Source organism: Pipistrellus kuhlii, unplaced genomic scaffold (assembly GCF_014108245.1).
Source record: "Pipistrellus kuhlii isolate mPipKuh1 unplaced genomic scaffold, mPipKuh1.p scaffold_m20_p_4, whole genome shotgun sequence".
Taxonomy (NCBI): Eukaryota; Metazoa; Chordata; class Mammalia; order Chiroptera; family Vespertilionidae; genus Pipistrellus; species Pipistrellus kuhlii.
In genome coordinates, this window is record NW_023425540.1 from 54,564,940 (window position 1) to 54,590,065 (window position 25,126).

Below are 25,126 nucleotides of genomic sequence, written 5' to 3' on the forward strand. Positions count from 1 at the left end.
AAATAATGCTACATTAAATTACATAATTTATTTTGTAAATATTGTGATAGGTGTATGTGGAAGGTAAATTCTAGACATGAGGGGAATTAATGAAAAAGTACATATAAGTGTAATTGTGCACTTTTTCATAAGAAGTGTACCAATTTGCATTCTAACCCTCAAAGTATGAACAGATCTCATCACACTGCCTCACCAATACAATGTGTTGTTTAACTTTTTTATTTTACCAAACTAATAGATAAAAATGCTACTTCTGGATATTTTTTAATTTGGAATTCTCTGTTCTTAGAGAGACTTAACATCTTCTCACAAATAATGTATAGCATAAAAATGAACAATCTAAAATGCACTTATAAACCCAATGTTGAATCTCAAAAATATATTTTTGAACATAAGAAAAGAGGCAGGAAATAGTATATTCTAAATTATCTCATTTATAGTGGAATCTTGGTCTTTGAACTTAACTCATTCCTGAAGGCTGTTCCAGAAGTGATTTCTTTGAAAACAAAATCATTTTTCCCCATTAGAAATTATGTATATTGAATTAATCTGTGATGATCATTTCACACGTACTTCCATACCTTTAGCAACACCAGCACTCTTGATGGCCTCTTTATGTTTCAAAAATGTGCTAATTGTCGATTACTCCATGCCATGGTCAGACATATGAACACCTCTATCATACTTTGCAATTATTTCTTTTTAAAGCTCTACCATTATTCTCACAACTTTTTTTTTCACTTTGCTGCGATCACTAACCTGCTTATGACCCACCCTGACATACTTAATAATAAGCAGCAAAAAACAAACAAAAAAAACAACCAATATCCTAAAATGTTAATAACATGAGGTTTAGCAGTAAACTGACTCATATCTGCCAGTTCATTCCTTTGTTTATCACTTGAGAAACATGTGACTGACCATACAGGTATCAGCATGAAAGTGTTATCAAGAGAACTGAAATTTTGTTTGACAACTGAGATATTTCCTGTGAACAACTTAGTTGAGAACTGAATTGTTTGATGAAAAGGAAGACATCCTAATACAGAGGTTTGACTGCATATAAATTACAAAATGTGACAAACTAATCTAGCCTTGGCTGGTGTTAGTAGAGTGCCATTCTGTGCACCAAAGGGGATTGGGAGGCATGTACAGGAGGTAACAAATCGATATTTCTCTCTCACATCAATGTTTCTGTATCCCCCCTCCATTCCTTCTCTCTAAAAATCAATAAAAACATATCCTCAGGTATGGATAAATTAACAAACAAACAAAAAGCCTAATCTACACTATTATAAGTTAAAATAGCAGTTATCCTTGTTGTACTGTAGGGACCATAAGAGATAATGACAGGGTTTCTGAGACACTGGTAACATTATGTTTCTTGATCTAAGAGCTTATTTTATGTTTATTTGAATTGTGAAAGTTTTGAACTGTTAAATTATATGTGCACCTTCTATACAGATATTTCATTTGTTAAAAACAGTGAACTGAGATTGACATGACTACTAGATAATGGTTGGTTATGTTATCAAATATGAAAGAAAAAATAGATCTTTTCTTATTATTGGAATACGGGGTGTGGGATGGGGATAGTGGGCAGGAGAAGGCTATACGGGGTCAGTGTGAGAAAAAAAGAAGACATATGTAATAGTTTCAACAATAAATATTTTTTAAAAATATACAGGTTGATTTATGACAGTTGACTACTATTCTAACTTGTTCCTGCTTCACAGTATCATAGAAAAAATATTGCCTTATGGGTGATATTAATAAATTTATTAGACTAGAATGCTGTTTGTGGAATTGAGGCATTAAAACTTACATTCCTTCCTAAGATCAGAAGATTTGCATTACCCAACACTATTGTCATCAATTATAGTGAATACCAGTGACAATCTGAAACTGGATCAATTTTTGGGCAAGTTAATTCAGAGAGGTTACAAACACAACGTATACTGACAGTTTTTCTGTTGTTGTTCCTGGCTGATAAAGCAAAATTCCAAATTATTGCTTCACTTCAAATTATTGTTTTGGTTAAGGAGAGAATAAAAATTAAGAGATTTCACACTTCCAACGCTTCACAATAAAACATATTTGTGTATATACTAGTATATGTGTGTGTTCAGTATTCTGTCTTATGTGAAAGCAGACATAGCTTATAATTGAAGGAAGAACCTGGTATATATATGCAAGATTGTATGTATCATCATAAGGCGCAAAACAATATTTCCCAAATGTCTGTCATCTGAGTGCCATCTTCAGGGCTTCTGGTGTCACGAGCTTTACTAAATTAACACTATTATTTAGCAATTCTCTTAAAAAAAACCACAACTTACCTTAAGTGTGATCTAAATATGTTTAAAAAATGTATGCCATTAAAATGGAAATATGTAACTTGTCATATGTAGGAGATGATATAAGTGTGATAAGTATGATTAAAATGCACATTATTGGAAATCTCTGAATCAGAAACGAGGTTTCCTTCTGATAAAAAATAATAATAAATTAGTGGAGACTTATGAAACACATAGATATAAAATGAATTTTTTTTTCTTGAAGAGGTTTGAAAGGTAATTAAAAAATAAAAATGATCACAATTTAATTTACTTTTACTGAGCAAAGTCTAAAATCTCCTCTCCTCACTGTTGTATCACACTTTGCAAGAAGTCCGCTCTAAAAAATGACCCCCTGGATGCACATGCCTGGCACTCTTGCTTACCAGCATGACTGCCAAGCTGCTGTTTCATGGTAATCTTCCATTTATAATGATCTTTTGATACCTGGTTTTCTGTCTATTGTGGTTCCACTTCTTAGCCCTTTGGCTGAGCTTCACTGAATCCTTGGCGCTTTTAGTCCTAGCTTCCCTCGTCTGCTTCTGTGCCCCAGAGCTGCTGCCCAAAGTCCTTAAGCTGAAGGTCTGGCCTGATATCTGACAGCTACTTTCTGGAACTGAATTCCCAAAGGGTGCAAGGATACCAAAGACAGGCTTCTCAAATGAATGCATAATGCTTATTATGGTGAGATTTTGTTTTAACAGAATTGTTAGACTTGAATATTTGTAGGCTTTACATATGCTGCTGTCTTTCTAGCCCACTGCCTTAGAAGCAAGGGGTATTTTATAGAAAGTGAAGATGAAAGAAGAGTCATATATAATTTTTACAATCAAACCATAATAACAGTAGGTAGCTATCATTTTATGCTTCACTTGGCTTTCACTATGGAGAAGATCAGAATATGCTCATTTGGTGTGCAGTCCCAAGACCAACAGGTTCATTAGCAATATGCAATGAATGCTCTATTGTTGGCAACATTCCTGTCAGCAGTACCAAGAGAAATTTAGTCATATCAAGTGATTACTTACAAAAAAAACAAGAAAACAGAATTCTTATTCCCAATTTGAAGCAACCAAGAAAGTGAAGTACTAGAAGATCAAATAACAAGGACGCTATCTCAGTCTGAATGGAGTCCAAATTTTCTAAAGCTTGGTCAGTTTGAGAATATGCTCAAAAGGGATATTAATGTGCACAAATCCTTTACCTAACTCAAATGCTTTTATAGAGGAATAAAATATATTAGACATGGTAAAAGTTATGAAACATGTATTTTTCCTGTAAAATTTCCCTCCTCAGTGATTTATTAGACCCTGTCCTCCAACTGTAATTGAAGACCTCTTCATAATATATCCAAAAACTCATAAATGCAAAGCAGGATGGAGTCCATTGAAGAAAACTATGGTATTATTCTTTATATAACACATACAATATGACTTTTTGGAAAGAAAAATACTTCAAAGTACAGCATGTAATTAATATAGTGTATTCCCAAGGTAACAGTTGTATAAAGCTTATAAGAACCAACATAAAGCAGAGACTTTCTACACCTATATTTCTGGCCATTTAGAAGATGGAGTTGTTAGTAGACTCTGTTATGTATCAGCTATAGTCATTGCTCTACTTTTCAATAAAAAAACTATAGATGTTTCCATAATATTAAAGTTATTTTTTAATATTTCTCTATTTTATTGATTAAATAATATTTATAAAATACATTATTAAATAGAAAGATTAATAATAAAGGAAAACAGAACAAATTTTTTAAATCCCTATAGTATTACACTACACAGAGGCTCTATCAATTTTTGTATTTGTCTATCCATCCAACTATTCTCTATTTACACACCTCTATATAGAATTGATATCACTTAATCAGATAATTTTTGAGATATTACTTTTGTTGACCCTAAAATTTCCACTTTCCCAAGGGGTAGCATGTATTTTCATGATTCAGGGCAGTATTGTCATTGAGCTGCGTTTTGTTTCCAAAGATCAAACCCATTGGAAAGAATTAAAATGAAAAAGACTACATGTTTCACTAAGCAATGTTTTTGGAGATGGGAAAGATAGGCATTAGCCATATTGGCCAGTGGGACCTATGTTAATTCTCTGGCAGAACCCTGACAAGAAGCCAAAATGTTTTCTGAGGGCAAGGCTGCTTGATACACCAGGAGCCCATATCCTATACCCTAAGCCTACATCGCAAGGTTATCACTACACTAATGACACAAAAGAACAGATAGGAAAGGATCATTGCAGCCTTTACATAAGTAGCTCATAGATAAGCATTGACCATGATTGCAGGTACCTCCCTAAAACTGTGGTATAGCAGTTAGAGCTGAGAGTAGAAAGAAAAAAAGAGCACCTGAAAGCAAAAGAGCATAGGAAGACACTGGAGATAGAATTATTTACAAGTCCTCATGAAGTAAGAGTTTAGCATTAAAATTAAACTGAATTATATATTGCCTGGTCTGCATGACTCAGTGGTTGAGCATCAACCTAGGAACCAGGAGGCATGGTTCAACTCCCAGTCAGGGCCTGCAGGAGGTAGTCTATCAATTATTATTTCTCATTGTTGGTGTTTCTATATCTCTTTCCCTCTCCCTTCTTCTTTGAAATCAATAAAAAATACATTAATAAAAAAATTCAACTGAATTATAGAAATCGAAGAACTGCTCATTCACTGTGTCAATATTCCTTGTATATAAGTTTATGTACTTACATTTCCAGAAGTGAGTCAATTTGTCTTTTATACTACTTGTTGGTTCTCCTGCATGAAAACACACACACACACACACACACACACACACACACACACACACACATAAATAAACATTATCACTAGGGCAAAGGATTCTAAAACCTCACACAGTAGCTTGTTTCAGATTATAAACCTCCTTGTAAACTTGTCAAGTTCTGGCTCACCTCACAAATGAAAATTTGTTAAAAGGGTTTTGGGAAGCTTGTTCTACTTTTCATGAGTAATGAGGCAAAAACAATTCCTATTTTGACATGTATTGTTCTTATGAGGTACAGACTGGTGAATACCAAGTAATACAAAGACACGAGCTGTTACTTCATATGAATCAGACCCTGAACCAATAGAGAAAAAGAACTCTGGTCTGAAAGTTAAGAGATCTGAATTCTCAGCACAAGTCTAGCTGTGACGAGCTTCAGCTTCCTTTCAGTTTACGGGATCTTGCAATGCATTTATTTTCTATGCTGAGTCTCAAAGTCTTCCTCTCCAAGGCAACAACATGAGAGTGTTCTTACAGTTGTTAGATCAATAGAATCAACTATGCATTTGTTCAAAATATAAATTCCTGGGGCATACCACAGACCTTGTGAATCAGAATCTCCAATGAAGAGGCTCCCATGTATTTCTTATGCTCAAGCAAATTTGGAAATAACTGAACTTGTTGACCCCTTTGGTTTTTCCTAACTCAAATTCTAAGATTGTAAATATTGGTCAATACCAGATCCAATGAAATACTGAAAAATGGCATTTACTTTGGAAATCCTTCAACTGCTAGAATATCAGGCAGAGAGAAATACAATAAAATAATAATCTAGACAATCCTCCACTCTTTCCCACATCTTGATTTCTCATTCTCAGTCTCAGAAGCCTGCTTCCAAGAGCAGTAGCCTATGGCCATCTCGGAGGCTCGGGGGCCTATTCCAGGAGCCTTTATGAGGAAAGCACAATGGTGACTGAAAAACTATTTCTGCACCAAATGATAATTCTGATTATACTTGTAGTAATAATAATAAAGTATGGCATCTCTGCAATGCTCTAGAGCTCTTCATAATTTTTACAAGCCTACGTTGAACATCACACCAAACATTCCTGTCCCTCCCTCAGGTATCATTACACCTATTTTGAAATTAAGTAATTGAATTACAGCTTATAGAAAAGTCCTGATTCATGTGTCAGGACTCAGGTCTAATTTTCCTGGATCCAACTTCAATGTTCTTTCTTTTCTAGCACAAAGTCCCAAACCCCAAGTTTTCAGACCTATGAACCAGGACTTTAAGGTTGCTGGCTAGGTCCCCAGTGATTCTCTATCATCACTGATGTTTATCTCTCTCCTTCTCCCTTACCCTCTGAAATCAATAAAAATATATTTAAAAAAAGAAAAGAAAAGCCGTTAACCAGTGACAACGTTTTGGGAAGCAGTAACATGAACAAAGGTTCTGCATGCGAAGGTTCCGAGTGCTAAACGCAGTTCGTTTAAGGCGAGTAAGGACTGGTTCAGTAAAATTAAATAAAAAAGTGTTTGTTTATAGGTTAACCAGTACATTAGCCATGTACAATATATAAAAAGATTAAAATGGGGAATATTTGGAGGTCTTGAAGGGATTAATTCCATTTTCATTATTTCTAATGGGGGAAAAAATGTGGTTTTTTTGTTTTGTTTTTTGTTTTTTAACAAATTGCATCTCAAATGAACAGGCTTCCAGAGCGAATTAAGTTCCAGAGCTGAGATTCTATTGTATACCTTTTCACAGCTACACATGAAGTACCTCAACAGCCATTACATATAACCTTTGAAGAAAATATCTTAACCACATTTGACTTTATTTAAGAACACAGGTGTGAGATCACATGGAAGACACACTCCTCTGATGATATTACATTGACACCCTCAGTACATATGAATACAAAGGAGCTCAACAGCAAGGAAGAAGTCCTTACCAAGCATACAGTAGAAGGCTCTGTCACCTTAGTTAAATTTCTGAAAGTAATTTGGTAAATCAAGGCCTGCTCCATCTTTAACACCGTTAAGAAACCCTTTTGACCTTCTTAGCACCCACAAAATTAACAATAATCCATCATCTTGTAGGCCTTTTTGGATTCTGGAGACAATGTATTTCTCAATTGCAAGTGTTACTTAAGTCTACGTATGCTGTTACTTGAAAATAGGTCCACTTAGAAGGAGCGCCTTTACACAAAGCCTCTAGAATTTGTTCAGATGGCCATGTTACAGCATTGCCATTAATGTCCCCTAAAGACTCCTTTCATGTAGAGGCTTTAGCAACCTCCTTTTATGCATCCTTGAATATCGAGACCACTCAGTATGGTCATAAATTGCATGAACATCTGGTGCAAAAAACTGCTTTCCTCGGCCCCATGCTATACATCATTAGAGCAGCAATTTCTGGCTGCTACTGAACTCTCCTGGAACCAAAAGGCTCTCACAGGCCCTGAATATGTAACCCTCTGTATTCAAGTGCTCATTATGCCTTGCAGCACCTGCAAGCTTGGCATGGTCACTAAGATCTCCTTCCTACAAAATAGAGCCAAGTCTGGCCCCTCTGACATATTCTGCCTATAGGAAGGGGTGACAGCTCCTGTCTTCCATTCCTTGCCAGATGCCGTGGTGCTGCATGATTAGGTCATCTCTTTCCTGACTATGTTGGCAACTGAGTGAACAGCAAAGGGAATTCCCATGCTTTGGAAATGCGTTGCCGCCATACACAGGAGTTGAGAACCGCTAGCAGGGTCGCATAAGACAATCGAAAACACAGATATTTACATTATGATTCATAACAGTAGCAAATTTTCAGTTATGAAGTAGCAACGAAAATAATTTTATGGTTGGGGGTCACCACAACATGAGGAACTGTATTAAGGGGTTGAGGCATTAGAAAGGTTGAAAACCACTGGTGTGGATGTACCATAGTTTTTAATCCACTCATTTGCTGATGGGCATTTAGGCTGTTTCAAATCTTAGCTATTGTAAATTGTGCTGCTATGAACACAAGAGTGTATATATCCTTTCTGATTGGAGTTTCTGTTTTCTTGTTATATATTCCTAGAAGTGGGATCACTGGGTCAAATGGAAGTTCCATTTTTAATTTTTTGAGGAAACTCCATACTCTCATCCATAGGCTGCACCAGTCTGCATTCCTACCAGCAATGCAAGAGAGTTCCCTTTTCTCCACATCCTCTCCAGCACTTGTAGTTTGTTGATTTGTTGATGATAGCCATTCTGACAGGTGTCCTCTTTTCAAAAGTGTCCATTTAGGTCCTTTTCCCATTGTTTGATTGGATTTTTTATCTTTCTTTTGTTAAGTTGTATGAGTTCCTTATAAATCTTGGAGATTAAACCCTTATCAGAGATAACATTGGCAAATGTGTTCTCCCATGCAGTGGGCTTTCTTGTTGTTTTGTTGATGTTTTCTTTTGCTGTGCAGAAGCTTTTTATTTTGATCCAGTCCCATTTGTTTATTATCTCCTTAGTTTCCAAGATTGCTTTGGGTAGTATGGACATTTTAATTATGTCAGTTCTACCAATCCATGAACACAGTATAGTCTTTCATTTACTTATGTCTTCCTCTATCTCCTTTTCAGCGTCCTATAATTTTCTGATTACAGGCCCTTTATCTCCTAGGTTTAAATGCAGTTCTAGGTATCTTAATTTTTTTGTTGCAATGGTAAATGTGATTTATTTATTAGGTTGTGTGGTTTTTTTCTTTTTTTCTATAAGTTCATTATTGATGTATAAAAATGACATCGATTTCTGTTAATTTTGTATCCTGCTACATTGCTGAATTCATTTATTAATTCTAGTAGTTCTTTTAAAAGACTGAAGAATAGTCTACTGAGTGTATATGTTACCTCTTCATATATATAAGTAGAGGCCTGGTGCATGAAATTCATGCATGGGGGTGTGCGTTCCTCATCCCAGCCTGCACCCTCTTTAATCTGTTATCCCTCTCATAATCCAGGACTGCTGGCTCCCAACTGCTCACCTGCCTGACTTCCTGATTTGCCCACAACCATTTCTGCCTGCCAGCCTGATCACCCCGTAACCACTCCTATGCCAGCCTGAATGATGCCTAACTGCTCCCCTGTCAGCCTGATTGCCCCTAACTGCCCACCCCTGCAGGCCTGGTCATCCCTAACTGCCCTCCCCTGCAGGCTTGATCACCCCCAACTGCTCTCCCTTACAGACCTTATCCCTCCCAACTGTCCTCCCCTGCTGGCCATCTTATGGTGGCCATCTTGTGTCTACATGGGGGCAGCCATCTTGTGTGTTGGAGTGATGGTCAATTTGCATATTACTCTTTTATTAGATAGGATTGATTCCAGAGAGGAAAGAAGAGGGGAAGAGAGATAGAAATATAAATGATGAGAGAATCACTGATCCACTACCCTACGAGGAATCAAGCCTACAACCCAGGCATGTGCCCTCAAATCAGATCGAACCTGGGGACCTTCAGTCCACAGGCTGACACTATCCATTGAGCCAAACCAGGGAGTGAATGTTTTATTTATTTATTCACCCATTAGTATAGATTGAGTTGCTTCTATCTTTTGGCTATTGCAAATACTGTTGCTAGGAACATGAGTATGAAAATATCTCTTTGAGAACCTATTTTCAGTTCTTTAGGTTATACTAGTTTTCCAGAAGTGAGATTGTTGAATCATATGGTAGTTTTATTTTCAAATTTTTTTGTAGCTTCCATAATATTTGCAAGGGGTTGCACCATTCATAATCCCACCAACAGTACACAAGGTTTCCAATCTCCCCACACTCTCAAAACATTTGTTATTTTAAATTTCAGTTTTTAAGCAATAGCCATCATAATGCATGTGGTTTTAATTTGCATTTATCTAAATATTAGTGATGTTGAGCATCTTTTCATATGCTTATTTACTACTAGTGTATCATCTTTGTTTTCCTTTTGTGCTGAACTCCCTTTTCCCTCTATCTTTATTTAGTTTAATTATATTTATCCTTCCATTGGAACCATTACTACTGTATTTTTTAAAGCCATTTTTATGTATCCCCCAACATTCTCCATCTTAGTCTCACTGCTCATGTAAATACTTGATATCTGCTTTATTTTCCCTTATGTAAAGCTAAATAAAGAAGACACAACTACTGCTCATTTGCTACTGTGCCTTACAGTCTGGTCGGTCTCTAAACACACCTGACTTTTTTATTTAATTGCACGAGTCAAGTGGTTTGGGTTTCTTGGGTATTTTTCAAATATTTCTTCTAATGTGTCTGCTGGAGGGAGAGTCTCCTTAAAGAAATTACTAAAATCACCTTAAATTAATTATGTTCATTTTCTTTTCTCATGAGCATTCATGTTATTGGTCCCAGAAGGAGAAAAACAATGGTTTTTTGATAGTGCTAATTTTAATGAACTACTTACTCTTTTTAAAGAAATTTATTGTGATTTAATAATTATCAATAATTTTATGAAAAAGTGCTATAGCATTTTAAATTGAAAATAAAAAATCTTCAGAAGAAAAGTAGCTCATCCATTAGCACACAGCTAGTGTGCAGGAGTAGGGGCTTACACTAGGCCAGCGTTTTTCAACCGCTGTTCCGCGGCACACTAGTGTGCCGCGAGATGTTGCCTGGTGTGCTAAGGTGCAGACAAGACAAGAATTTTATAATTTTTCACTATTTTGTTTACTTAATATTTCATAATAAAGTAATTATAAAATACTTTCTTTGTGTTTATTTGATTCCTATTCAAGAGAATTACTTTATATATAGTCAATATAGGCACAGAGTTAAATTTTTTAACATTTTCTAATGGTGGTGTGCCTCGTGATTTTTTTCATGAAACAAGTGTGCCTTTGCCCAAAAAAGGTTGAAAAACACTGCACTAGGCAGTCTGGCGGTAGAGTCCTCTTGTGTTGCAAGAGAGGAGGGCATCTGAGGCAGATGCATTCTCTGTTTTCCTTCAAATGGCTATGGAGCTGTGTTGTTATTCCAGAGCTGACAGAGAACAATTTAGTTCAGTGTCTGTAAAGTACTTAAGGGCCAGAATTATGGGCTTCTCTGAAAGTATAACAGAGCAAAGTAAGTTTTATACACCTCTTTTAAGGCTAAAACTAAATGCATGCATTGTTTCTCCAATAACTCAGCCAGTGAACAGGAATATATAGATTAACATTCACAAGGGGTATTCTTAAACCATGTATACAAAACTTAACTTTGCCTGTATATGAATTAAAATAATCAATCTCTGTCCCTTTGTTTACAATTGTGATGGTTGTGAGGCAAATTGTGGCTGTTTCTATATTTTACCAACATTTTTTTTTTGTCAGTTTATAAGAAAACTATGCTAAATTAATCAAAGGCTAATTTCCTTACCTTCCTTTAGGAAGGAGAAGGTAAGGAATTTATAATGCATAGGTCAGATATGGCTCAGTGTATAATTTCATCAAATGGTGGATACTATTAACCTTTTTAATTAGTGCATTTTGTATGTGATGTTGCTATTTATCTAAATTTGTTGACACACTGAGTTTGAAGCAAGAGATATTTGTTAATTCATTTGCTGATTTACTTATTTATTCAGCTGTATTTATGGAGTAACTAGTACCCAAAGTAACATACAATAGTAAAATACATATGAACCAGGCTAATTTAAAATATAAAGTTTTCTAAACAAACAAACAAACAAACAAAAAAAAAAACGGAAGAGGGCAGGAATATGTTTCATATCTGGAATTATTTTTTGTAATTGAGCATGAAATTTATCTCTCCATTTCCAGGTAGCCAACTTAAAAGAGGAAACATTTTGTGTACTAATAAAATCAGAGACTGATTAATGAAAGCAAACGAGCTATTGTAATTGTTTTTTCCTGTGAATGTAATCTAGGGAATTGATCACATAGATTTCTACCTAAGAAACACTGTCTTATTTGAATAGTTTAAAAAAGAGAGACATGATTTATACACATGCTTACATGGAGAGAGAGAGAGAGAGAGAGAGAGAGAGAGAGAGAGAGAGAGAGAGAGAGAGAGAGAGAGAGAGAGAGAATAAAAAGGGTCTATCCGAGAACAGAAATGTTTATAAAAGAGGAGAAAAAACTAGAATGGAGAAAAATGCTCTGAAATAGTGAAGGAGATTTTCAGAGATGTCTCAAGTTAGTAGAATAGAGAAAACCTTTTAGTGAGCAAGAAATTCATAACTTATGACATGCCCTGAATTAAATGTAAAAGTAAATCTAAAGCTATTTTAATGTTATATGGTAATTTTGCCCATTTCTGTGCGTGTATTGATAAATGACAATTTAACTGAACAATTTCCACAAAATAGTACACTGCTTGGAATGTTAAACAGAGATAGCTTAGGGACAGTCCTGGAAGAAGCCTATCATTTACTTGAATGTCCATGTCATGCATTAACTTGTGGCTTGAAAAATATATTAAAACAAGTGTTTATTTTTTTATGACCTTACTTGTTCTACCCAGAATTTTAAAAAGCTTATGTGCATATCTACATATATGAACCTTTTGATAACAAAGCCAGAGCCTTATATTTTTCTCCTACCACAAATAAAAGTGATTTCTTATCCATATTCATAATTTACATTCTGTTGATAGCTCTCCCAAAAAAAGGAGAAAAAGTGTTGAAAGGAGAAAATAGTGTTGAAAATATAATTAAATCAAAGAATGCCCAGATGATATAATGAGTTCAAAGAGAAAACTTGAGAGAGAATATGCATTTGCCTCATATCTTTTATGCCTGCCTTCAATTCTTTAATAACAGAACATTTTCTTGGCCAACAAAATCTCTAGATTAAAAAAAAAAAAAAAATTGGAATTATTTGGTACAGTTCACCATATCCTCTTCAGATTTAGCCACATCTGCCTAACATTCGCTATACATTAATGCTGTCAATTCCATCACTCTTTATCACCCACAGAAATAAAATGTTAGCCTGAGTTTTTGATAGATTTATAATTTTACTTTCTGTTTTGAAGGAATGAAAGGGCTACAATTCTATGCAATTCACAGAAAGCTGCTTTCATCTTTTTCATCCTATAGTCATGACTTTCCCCAGGATCTCTAGAAATAATGGACATTTTCAAACCCATTTACTATACCCCTCTGCTATAGTTAACACTGTTTTTCTACCCCTCCTTCTTACAACACTCAGTTTTTTATGCTTTTACGATGATGCACTGGTTTGCGTATGTACTGGCCACTTTTCACTTTGTCCTCTACAGGACCTTTAAATGTTACAGCTCCAAGTTATTCTTTTCTTCCTGCTGTGGACTCTAGTCCACACTATTTATTCATACCCTTAATTAATGTCTCTATTCCCTAAATACCAGGTGTACAGGTTAATAATTCAGACTTTGTAATAAAAAACATGCAATAATTTCAAGAGAAACATCAAAAGTGCTTTATTCAAAGTAATGCCCATTGCTAGCTACACATTTCCCCCATCTTTCAGGTAGTTTGTGGATACAGTCCCAATAGAGCTTTTCTTGTTTTGAGGCAAACCATTCAGAGACCAAATTTTCCACTTCATACATTTTGAAGTGCTGCTCAGAAAGTGCATGTGCAATAGATCAGAACAAATGGTAGTCTGAAGAAGAAAGGTCTGATAAGTATAGAAGGTAGGTTAATACTTACCAAGCAAGATCTTTTAATGTACCTTTAACTGGTTTTGAAGTGTGTGATGGTGCTTCATCATGAAGCAAAATTACTTTGCCTCGTCTTCTGGCACATTCTGGTCGTTTTACGATCAAAGTGTAGTCCAGATTGATTATTTGTTGTCGGTAGTGATCAGTATTAACGGTTTCACCTGATTTTAGAAACTCATAATAAACCACACCTTCCTAATCCCACCAAATGCAGAACATTGTCTTCTTTCTGAAGAGATTTGGCCTTGCAGTCGCTGTTGATGGTGGACCTGGATCAACCCATGATTTTGTGCATTTGGGATTCTCAAAATAAATCCGCTTTTCATTGCCAGTCACAATTCAATGCAAAAAAGGCTTTCTTTGGTGCTGTTGAAGCAACAGTTTCCTGATGACTTTTCGGTTTTCCATATCTCTTTTGTTCACGCCATGATCCCCAGCCCCAGTGTCAGGCCAGGGGACCTGAGGCTGAACCCCACACCCAGTGTGCACCTGGGGACCTCAGGCTGGGGCCACCACCCAGCGGGGCTTACAAGGGTAGGGCCGGCTGGATCTGGATTTCACCCACAGGGTGGGATCAGCTGTGTCTGGGTCTCACCTAATTTCAGGCATCACAGCTGTGCAGGGACTTGACTCTGGGTCCTGCAGCACGCCCCAGACTTTAAAAGGAGGAAGATTTTCATATATATATATTTTACTAATTTTCTTTCATCTCTGACACTTCTGTCATTGAGAAAGGGCAAATAGCAATATGAAAATATTTTCTGTAATTAATCCCCTTTTAATGTGCACAAATTCTGTGCATCAGGCCACTAGTTTTAATAATAAAAGTGAGTTTCTAATAAAAAGTATTACATGTTAACATAAGAATTATGCTGTGGCCGGAACCGGTTTGGCTCAATGGATAGAGTGTCGGCTTGGGGACTGAAGGGTCCCGGGTTCGATTCCGGTCAAGGGCATGTACCTTGGTTGCGGGCATGTCCCCAGTAGGAGGTGTGCAAGAGGCAGCTGATCGATAACTCTCTCTCATCGATGTTTCTAACTCTGTATCTCTCTCCCTTCCTCTCTGTACAAAATCAATAAAATATATTTAAAAAAATAAAATAAATAAAAAAAGAATTATGCTGTGGAGAATCATTTGCTTATTGTTTATTTGGGGTAAACTTCAAAATATTATTATTGTAGTGAGTGTTGATATTATCATAAACAGGACACAGGCTTACACTGATGCAGAATTTCTGAATTGATTTAAATTCACACTGATAAACTTATCGTTTGAAGTTGGGCGAGTTATTGAACTATTTTTTTTAAACAAATATTAACATGATATACCTTATATGTATCACAAATTTTTCAGAATGAGAGATTTACAAAGTTTCTGGGAGAGATTGGAAGAGTTAGAAGTGAAGGTCAGGGAATGTTAGTTATAGTATTTAACCCTCAGTAGAAGCAGATAAACCTCCATTGGTATAGAATAAGTAATTATTTATTCTTTTTTCTAAGGGAGGTATGGAGAAAGAAAATCTATTTTCACAGAAACTTAAAATTTTATTTGCAAAATAGTTTTCCCCCCCTTAAGATTGCTTTGTTCTTATAACTTATTTTCTTGGCAGTTGAAAAACCATAAAAAATGTCATCTGAAAATATAACTTTAACAAGTATGGGGGAAATTATTGTAATATTCATTCTAGAATGAATATCATATACCCAATTTATTGATCATTCTAATTCTGCAAATTTAATCCCATGAAATATGTTTGTTTTGGTGTTTGCTTTTGTTTTGTAACTAGACTAATCGAGCTTTTTAGATTCTCTTCTTTCTCCTCATCACCATCATCTCTCATCTCTGGTGGATCTCCCTATGCTTGATAAACACACACACACAGAGACACACACACACACTTATACATAGCACTGTACAATTTAGGTTAATTAAAAATTTCACTCTCACTTATGAGTCTCTATTTGGACATATTTTGGAGGAAGAATAGGTTTGCCCCTAATATACAGTATCTACAGCAAAAGTATAAATGAGATACCATGTACTGTACATATATATCCATGCATTTAAAAGTAATAAATCAAGCTATTAAGTAAAATATGTATTTTGACAAATATAATGTCTCAAAAAGGATAAAAATATGTGTAAGGCTTTTGTTTTACCTGAAAGTAAGCAAAATATCAAATATAATAATTACATATGTATGGGTATTAGTTTTATATGCTAATAATGTGTGAATGAGAAAAAATAAGTATATAAAGTTTATAAATTAATAGTTATTCCATAAAAATTGAGTAATTGTCTTATAATAATCAAGATTTTCTATAATTGGCATTCATTAAACAGTAAGGATCTAAAGGACTTAACAATTGTACTTGCATTCAAAGCTTTCAAAATTTGGATAAGATTTTTCAAAATGTAAATATGATAGTTCCATGTGCTTTTAAAACAGTAATATCATAAAAATGTATATTTATCCATTAAAATTCAGTAAAATACAAATGATAATTCATGCATATTGAATTTTTAAATAAAATTGTAACTGATACCTTTCTTTACATTGTAATATTATATTCAGCTATATTTTTATTTAACAAAAACACAGTATTTTAATCTCAGCATTCAGTGCCTATGCAGTTGCTAATATAAATAATTGCTGTCATGTTTTATGCATTTACAACTGGACTTACATGTGTACTAATATAGCACAATATGAATTATTTAACACTGCAAAATTATCCTCAGCCAACTAGTATAATCCTTATGAAAATTGTGCTAATTAATAACTAATCCTGGAAAGCACATTAGTACTTGGGAAAAATATAAAACAAGAAAACACAGTCCTGACATTTTTAAGGAAGTGGAAAATAATAGTTTTTTTAAACATAATCATTTGGCACTTATGCTACATAAGATAAATAAATTAATCGTTCTTTTTCCTCATAAGTACTCTGTTACTTAAATTCTTCTCTTATTCTAAAGCAGTTCCTGTTTCCAAAGATAAAAGCAGTGGCACAATTCATTTACCTGTTGTTTTAAAGACATAAATCAAGAGAAGCTGAGACATTTTTCTCTGAGCCTATAAGATTTTCGTTACTAAAACAGTTGAATTGTGCTGTGACACCACTGAGCCCTGGAAATGGAATCAAAAGGCTCTCATGTAGCCCAAAACCTATGTCCCTCACAAGTACACATTATAGGATAGTTAGGCTAATGCATTTGTGGTTTTATACCAAAACATATGTGGTGTGGGATATGCATTCAAGAGATAAATATCATATAGTATTATATAACTGCAGAGTGTATGCAATGAACATTTAATATGTTTAACTGATTCCTGGCAAGTATTCTATCATATTACTAGAGGCCTGATGCCCGAAGATTCATGCAAGAAAGGGCCTTCCTTTCCCTGGCTGCCAGCACTACCTTCACTCTGCCCTGGAGCTGCCTATCCACCTTCCTATGCTGCACAGAGGCCCGGATCCGGATCCGCTGGGGCAGTGCAGAACACAAGCATCCTGCCCCACCACCACCTGTCTGGTTCCTGCATATGCAAATTAACCCACCATATTTATTGGGTTAATTTGCATACCCACTCCTGATTGGCTGGTGGGTGGCATGAAAGGTATGGTCAATTTGCATCTTTCTCTTTTATTAGTATATCGATAGATAGTAGTTAGTCAATATCATGATATATTTTGAAAGAAACCATCCTTTTTGTATATGCCTAAATATTATTTTATACTTTTCAACTGATGCCTATATCCTTAGTGTTATTTATTCTTTTAGTATAGCACAGTGTTTCTCAAACTTTTGTGCACTTCATAATCACCTAGGAAATTTAATTTTTTAAAAATCCCTGGATTGAAAATTATATTTCAATTGGGCCACATTTTAGAAACACTGATTTAAGCAATGAATTTCTCAAGAACTATATTTGATAAAGTATTATGCTGACATAAATATGTTGGGACAATAGCTGAAAACTGGGTCCAAAATTAGTGGATTTTTACTTAAAAATAATAAGGTCAAAAAAGGCTCAAGCATGGAAAACTGCCAGGAAAAGTCAGAACCAAATAGTTCTGAGTTGTGAAGGAATAGATAGCATTGGATGTCCAAGTTAGAGACAATCAGAGCAAGTCAAGGAGGATAGTGAACTCATAATTTAGCCATGTCAGGACCTACCTTTCATTTCTGTAATAATCTTGTTAAATGGTCAGATATCCCTTACTAGTAAATAGAACATATTCTATATTTTGGCAAGCTCTTCTGTAAGGGCTGTGCTACTTCATAGTAAATATGGTATTCATCCCAATCATATGTTTCAAATCTGTGGGATAGCATGCATTCAGAAGCAATTCATCATGCACATCTGTAATAGTGCTACAATTTAAAATAAGCAGCTTACATTATTGATGAAAAAAATTCTTGACTGTTAAAAATCTCTTTGCTTTAAAAATATCTTTTATCATGAAATTATGTCCAGATTGAATTTTACTATTTTCTAGATTTAGGGTGTTTATATTTTATAGCAGAATAAAATGGGGTAGAAAAAAAGATATTAACTAGATTTTGGGTGGGAAGACAAGCAACAATAACAAAAGAAGAAAAAAAAATAATATATTGATTGTTTAATGTCTGACACGATCAGCTTTAAACTCGATTACATAGTAAATAAAAAGAGTGACATTAAACATAATTCACTAAGGATGTGTTTATCAGTTGTGAGTCAAAATGGACAGAAAAATATACAACTCTAACAAGATAAAAGCGGAACAAATGCTTTTGCTGACAAGATGGTACACTAGGTCAGGCTGCTGGCTCCTTGCACTAGTCCAACCTCAGAGATGCCACAGAAGAAAATGATTTTTAATGGATTGGAAGAATCAAAATAAAGGAACTAAGAACTCTCTGGACAGGCTGGGGTGTAGGAGGGTAAGAAGCCATTGCCATAGAACTGTCTAGGGACAGACTTTAATGCTGAGGCCTTGCTCTTTGTCATGTTGCTGTTGATAGACTGCATGATACAATAACACAGCAGACCCAGCCCAGTACCAATGGGTGACTGTTCAGATAACATCAGGCTGCCCCCGACCTCACATAAGGAATGAAGTGGACCCAACAGAAGCAGGATTTGAGGCTGCAAATGAGCATCCTTATTTCTCTCTCCAAATGCCCTACATAACCAAAGCAATGAACAACCTGTAGAAAGGAGAAAATCTCACAGAAGATGGTTACTTTCAATCTCTCTATCCTTTGGTTTTAGGGTTGTGGCTTATAGAAAAAAATTACCTGAGATATTGTGTTATCCCATCTGACATGTCTTTTTTTTTTTTATGTGTATTTGGTTCTTTTTTTGTTATTGTTTACTGATAGTTTGAACTTGACTCTGTAGGGAGGCAATTCTTCATGGGCTTCTCACATATCTGCACATCCTGTGAGAAGAGATACTGACTTTGTTTTATAGTATCTTTCAGGACAGTAAAGGTTTTTGGAAGAAATAGATTATGTTTTACTCTAGACCAAAAGGCAGGAATGCCTACATCCCATTATAATACTTTCTCATTTCCTCAGCTGGGGTATTCTCTCTTGTAACAACCTAGGTGTTACTTGACTCTTTTCACATCACCCTGTAGGATTTGGGATTCAGGGTTTTGGCAAATTGCTCCTACTCTGGCCACTGCTACTGTTGTGAATGATATTGTCCTTTTTTCTGACCCAAGTGATTTTTTTCCTGGTAGCATCCATGAAATTGTGGCAGAGAAACATGTTACCTAACAAGTGGGGCAAAATCACAGTTAATTCACACTTCTTGGGAGTTATGAGGATTGCATGTTACAGTGACAAAACTTGATGGAAGAGGAAGGATGTAGACCTCCTGGGCTAATTAATGGGATTTTAGGAAAGTCTATAATATTGGTAGCAAACATTTGAACCAATTTTATGAGCAACCAGACAATAAATGGTCCTCCATTTTATTGGCTTTTCATAAGCCAAAATTAGGAATGTGGTTGAAGGCTAAGTAGCCAAAAGTAGTTTCAAACATATTTCCATGTACAGTGCCCTGGTAGATGCTAATTCACTGCCAGCAGATGAGTTTTATCTGGTGCTTAGCCTCAGGCCCACCAAATTATAACAACTAGAACCAAAATTTCACTAGCAAAATAAGGTTCTGTCTTTATTTTTTTTCCCAGATAAAAGTTACAGAGGTGTCTTTCTATACTGAGTAGGAAAAGAGCAAAATTTATACCTTTATGGGTAGAAGTAGGTGAATCTTTAGATCAATGGCTGATTTACTTGCAGGATGGGGGCTGGGACAGCACATTTATTGCTTATTGATGAAGAATGGCAATAACTATGTGGTCTTAAGGTGAGCCCCATATTCCCACCCCTGGACCCCTGCAGTGTATTATCCCAAACTTAGATGTATTTGAAGATAACAGTAAAAGGGCTCAGAGTTTTTTGAAATGGGTCTTGGCTACTATAAGCCTTTGGTTCTTTTAGATTTCCCTGTGACAAAATCATTTACTGTTGAAAACCATATATGAAGTATTAACTATTATTTGGAATAGTACTGCCACGAATCTGGTTTACAATGCTGATTGAGTCTATCCAAGAGAGAATGAAAAATGGGCCCAAAGAAATCTAGATCAATTCTGTGGTCACCTCTCCCACCTTGTAGCCCCCTTAGCCCTTACATTGAAACTGGGTAAGAACTTTGATCTTAATTTTAGAGAGACGTCAGCAGATGCCCCAGATTTATGTAGACTTCATAAAAAGAAAAAAGAAAACATTCTGTGAGTTGAACCCAAATCAGCCAAGGCATGTAAACAGCCTGGGCACAATTGGAAAGCAATAGGACTGTGGCTATGGAATCCAAGTATATCCAAAGGTGAAACAGGTGGTGCTATTAAAGAAGATGTTGTCTTGCAGGATTTGGGGTAAACAGAAAATAAGGAAGTTTCATTTGATTGAGCTATTGTAGTTGCTTCTGCCACAGTGCTTGAAATCAAAGGAAAATGTGTGTTGCCTACTGGAATAGAACTTCTTTCCCTCTTCATTATGCCCACTCTCCTCACCCCAACTGAGCTGCTATAAAAACAAGTTAAATGGGGATGAGAATGATGTCTTCCTATCCCCTAGCAATACTGAAGGGCATTTGCACTCCTCCAATTAAGATGGAAAAACTCAGGGAGGGAAAGATGGAACTCAATCAACTGATATGATTAAAGTAATGTCAATTACTCTGACAGGTGGTATAAAACCTTGATACTCAAGTTGTGGCCTGAGTACCAGGAGCAGCAGCATGATCTAAAAATTTGTTAGAAGTTCTCAATATCTATCCCTACTTCAGTCATATTAAATCAAAATCTGAATTTTGATGAGACCCTCAGTTTAAATGTGTTAACATTATTAATCTTGCAGAAGCATTGGCATATGAGAACAATAGACATCCTCAATAGGAACTATGGTGAATAGGAGAAAGCACAACCCATATGAAGCTCAGGACCTTCATTTGTTCAGTTCCAATACTGTACAGATTTTAGAACTTTAAAAGAGAAACCAGCAATGTAACTTTTAAAACAAAAATTCCAACATTTAAATAAATTTAAGAAAAAGTAATAATTTAAAGAAAAAAGTAATTACTTCTCTGCAACTCACAAAACATAGCTAGTCATCAGATTCTGGTGGAAGCAGTTTTACATTCTCCTGTAGATTTTTCACATTTTATCTAACTTTGTAGAAGTAGTGACAATTCCCCTGAGTCATGACATAAGGCGTCTTTAGGAAAATGCCAAGGATGATTTTTTATTATTACAACCTAGATGCAGAAATCAGATAGTAAAGGAGTGCTGGTTTTGAACTCATATAGCCTTCCTTTGACTCTTTGCTTTAACATTTCTAAGTTGTGTTGGTTTTGGCAAGTTATTATTTAATTTTCTGCTTGTTCCATAAGCAAAATCCTGTAGTGTAGGATTACTGGGAGGATTAAGTAATGTAAAACCAGTAAAGAGCTTACCACAATGTCCATCATGAAATAAATTAATAGTTTTGAATGCCGTTGTAATAACCTGGTTATTATTTGACAAGAAACGAGGAGAGAGAAGAGTAATCAATATAGACATGCCATTTGCACAGCTCTGCCCCAAAGCTGCATTTAACCCTCTCAGAACAAACTTTGAGTGATGTGGTTGGGGGCGGTGGGGGGAACTGCTCATGAGTCATACCTGGGAACATATTAGTGGCCAGGATGGGCATGGTCACTGCAAACACAAGACAGGAATATTTAAACATGAATATTCTGACAAAGAAGCATGCTCTCTCTCTCTCTCTGGCACACAGGGTTCCTGGCTCACCCGTGGCAGGGTTGCGCTCCCCTGTGCCCACATGGCCCATGGTCATGTAGACTCCACCAAATAGACTAATGGACTTCAATTAGCTTGGATGCTGCACCACACCCAGCTGCAACATGGAATGGAAGCTCTGGACACTGGCCATGCTTCTCGCTTTGCTGAACTTCCAGCTGCCCTTCTTTCAAGACCAGCTTAAGGGGTATGTGTCTTTGAAACCCGGGGATTGTGACTTCATACATATAAAGCCTTTTCCCACATCTCATTCTCCAGTGGGGGCTTCTAAAATTTCTTATTTCCCCAGTAGCCCAAGAACCTTGTTCCCATGAGCCACGGAGGAGTTTGATTGTCCTGTAACACTATCACCATACCCTTCATCTAATAGGAATGATTCCCAACCCTTTCTTCACATTAGAATAACCTGGTTTGCTATTAAAAACTACCAATCTCTGAACCTCATTCTGAAATAATTATAGCAGACTCTCCATGTATGTGTGTGGGTTCAGGTATTTAAAAATCTAGTATTTTCTAATGTGGAGCCAGATTTAACTGTTACTTATCTAATGGAATAGAGCTTGTACAAAAACTGTTGACTTATGACTAAAAAAGGAATCGATTTCTCTGAACCTAAGAGTGCCTTGGTGTTTCTATATCATTTTTTAAAAAGCCCATGCCAAAACAAGTACATTATATTTTATTTCTATACTTATCTTCAAGTTCCTTCAGATCAAAATCGTTTTACATTTATTTCTATCTATATCACAGATACTTCCCCAGTTCATGCGTAAGATTTTCCCATTTGTTCTTTAGATTAGTAATCATAGTATATGGAATTACTACTTATATTTCTTAGTCTCTATGGAAGACAAAATGCAGGGGTAACCTATTTTCTCTTCCATGTTCTGGCACTAACTTTTTCTGAACTTTAAATAAATAAATTTTGTGCATTTCCCCCCAAATTTGAGCTTGTGTTTGATCTTTGATAAAAGTAAGTTTTATTAAGAATTTCATATTTGAATAGTACATTGCAAGCTTTCCACAGTTAATTATTCTTAGAAACAACTCTGAGTTAACCTTAAAATTTTTTTTTAATTGATTTTAGAGAGGAATGTAGAGGGAGAGAAAGATAGAAACATCAATGATAAGAATCATTGATCAATTGCCTCCTGCATACCCCCTACTCGGGATTGAGCCTGCAACCTTGGCATGTGCCTTTGACCAGAATTGAACCTCGGTCCTTTAGTCTGTAGTCTGACACTCTAACCACTGAACCAAACTGACTAGGGCGAGTTGACCTTTTTAAATAAATCTATAAATTCACTTAAAATAAGGAACTAACAAAGTTACAAGATATTCTATTTTTTAAATGCAACAAAGGTATTTTCTTTTCATAAAAAAATTGCATCACATTTCATAACAGTATTATTCCTAAAATGCTTTATAATTACACACTATCAATAAGATACTCAATAAAAAATTCCATTTGGGGTATTTAAAGTTAAGACAGATAGAAAGTCAAATTTTAAAAGCTCTTAGAAAGAAGGCATGTTAGCATATGGTTAAAGAAGAGTGTGCCAGTAAGCTAACTCCTTTAGATTGCATCAATACAGTTGAGTAGACGCCACTCGAGTACACACAGAGGAAGACAGTGGGGCTGTGATTGGTCTTGGATACAATTTATTTCTTGCCATTTTGTTTCTTATGTTACCAAAAGATATGATTAAACAACTGGTATTTTTGAAAAAAAATTTTTCCTCTTCCTTCCTTGAGTTCAAAACCATTAAAATAGCCGACCATAATTACTTAAGCAATAATTAGAGGGAAACTGAAGAACATCTAGGCAGAGCACGTCAGACACAAGCAATGAATCATGTTAACCACAAACCCGAAAATGCCAAGTCTTTGATGAAGTTCCCAGATAAAGATAATTAGCAACATTTCCCGTTGTTTGACTTTCCTTTTGCTTCAGAAAATCACTGTTTTTCATATCACTTGCTTTCTTTGGGGAAAACAAGTTGCAGTTTCTTAGCATATTTTGTGGTATTTATCTCTTGATAAATTTCATTTACTGAATTAAAATATTACATCATTCTAGTCTTCTTATATGGGGCTCTACAAAATGAGATCTCAAAGCATCAACAACCAATTATTCAGGTTATGTCAATATAGATTGGATTTGTTATACCTGGATGCTGGTACTGGGGGGGGGGGGGGGGGGGAATGTCATCCTTGTTCCTCACTTTATTCTGACTCTTTTCTTTGTTTAAGCAACTGACTATTTCTTAATGCGCTGACCCCATACTGAGTTATTCAGCCCAACTCCCAAAACTTCTGACTCATGGTTCAACTTATACGTCAGCTCTGCTTGATTCTTTAGACTAGGGGTGTCGAACTCAATCAGAGAAGGGGCCAAAATCTAAAATCCAGCCTAAATCGCGGGCCGAATGGTTTACTGAACAGTCATAAACTGTCATTGTGATGGAAACGCAGCGGAGTGCAGTGATGACAGCGCGGTGCGGGCCACATTGCAAGGCCTGGCGGGACGGATTTGGCCCGCGGGCCTTGTGTTTGACACATGTGCTTTAGACTTTTCTTTTATAGCTAGCATGAAGATCACTTATTAACTTTGACCCTCAGTGGCAAAAGGTGGCTATATATTCAACCATAGTCTGGTTTCAATACTCTAACTTTGAATAAAATAACTAATCTAGCTTACTTTTCTATTTATTGCTATCCAACTCTTCTAATGGAGAGTAGGTAAAGATTTATATACGAGTGTGTTAAGTTCTATTAATTAAGCATATATTTTAATCTCCATTATTCCAAACTCACACACTCTCTCTCTCTCTCTCTCTCTCTCTCTCTCTCTCTCTCTCTCTCTCTCTATATATATATATATATATATATATATATATATATATATATAAATGTTTTGAATTATCCTGTAAAAAAAAGAAAAGATTTGAGTTCCAGAATGAAATTTTTTTTCTAAATCACGTCTGTGGAATTATAAAGCAAACTTGAGCTCAA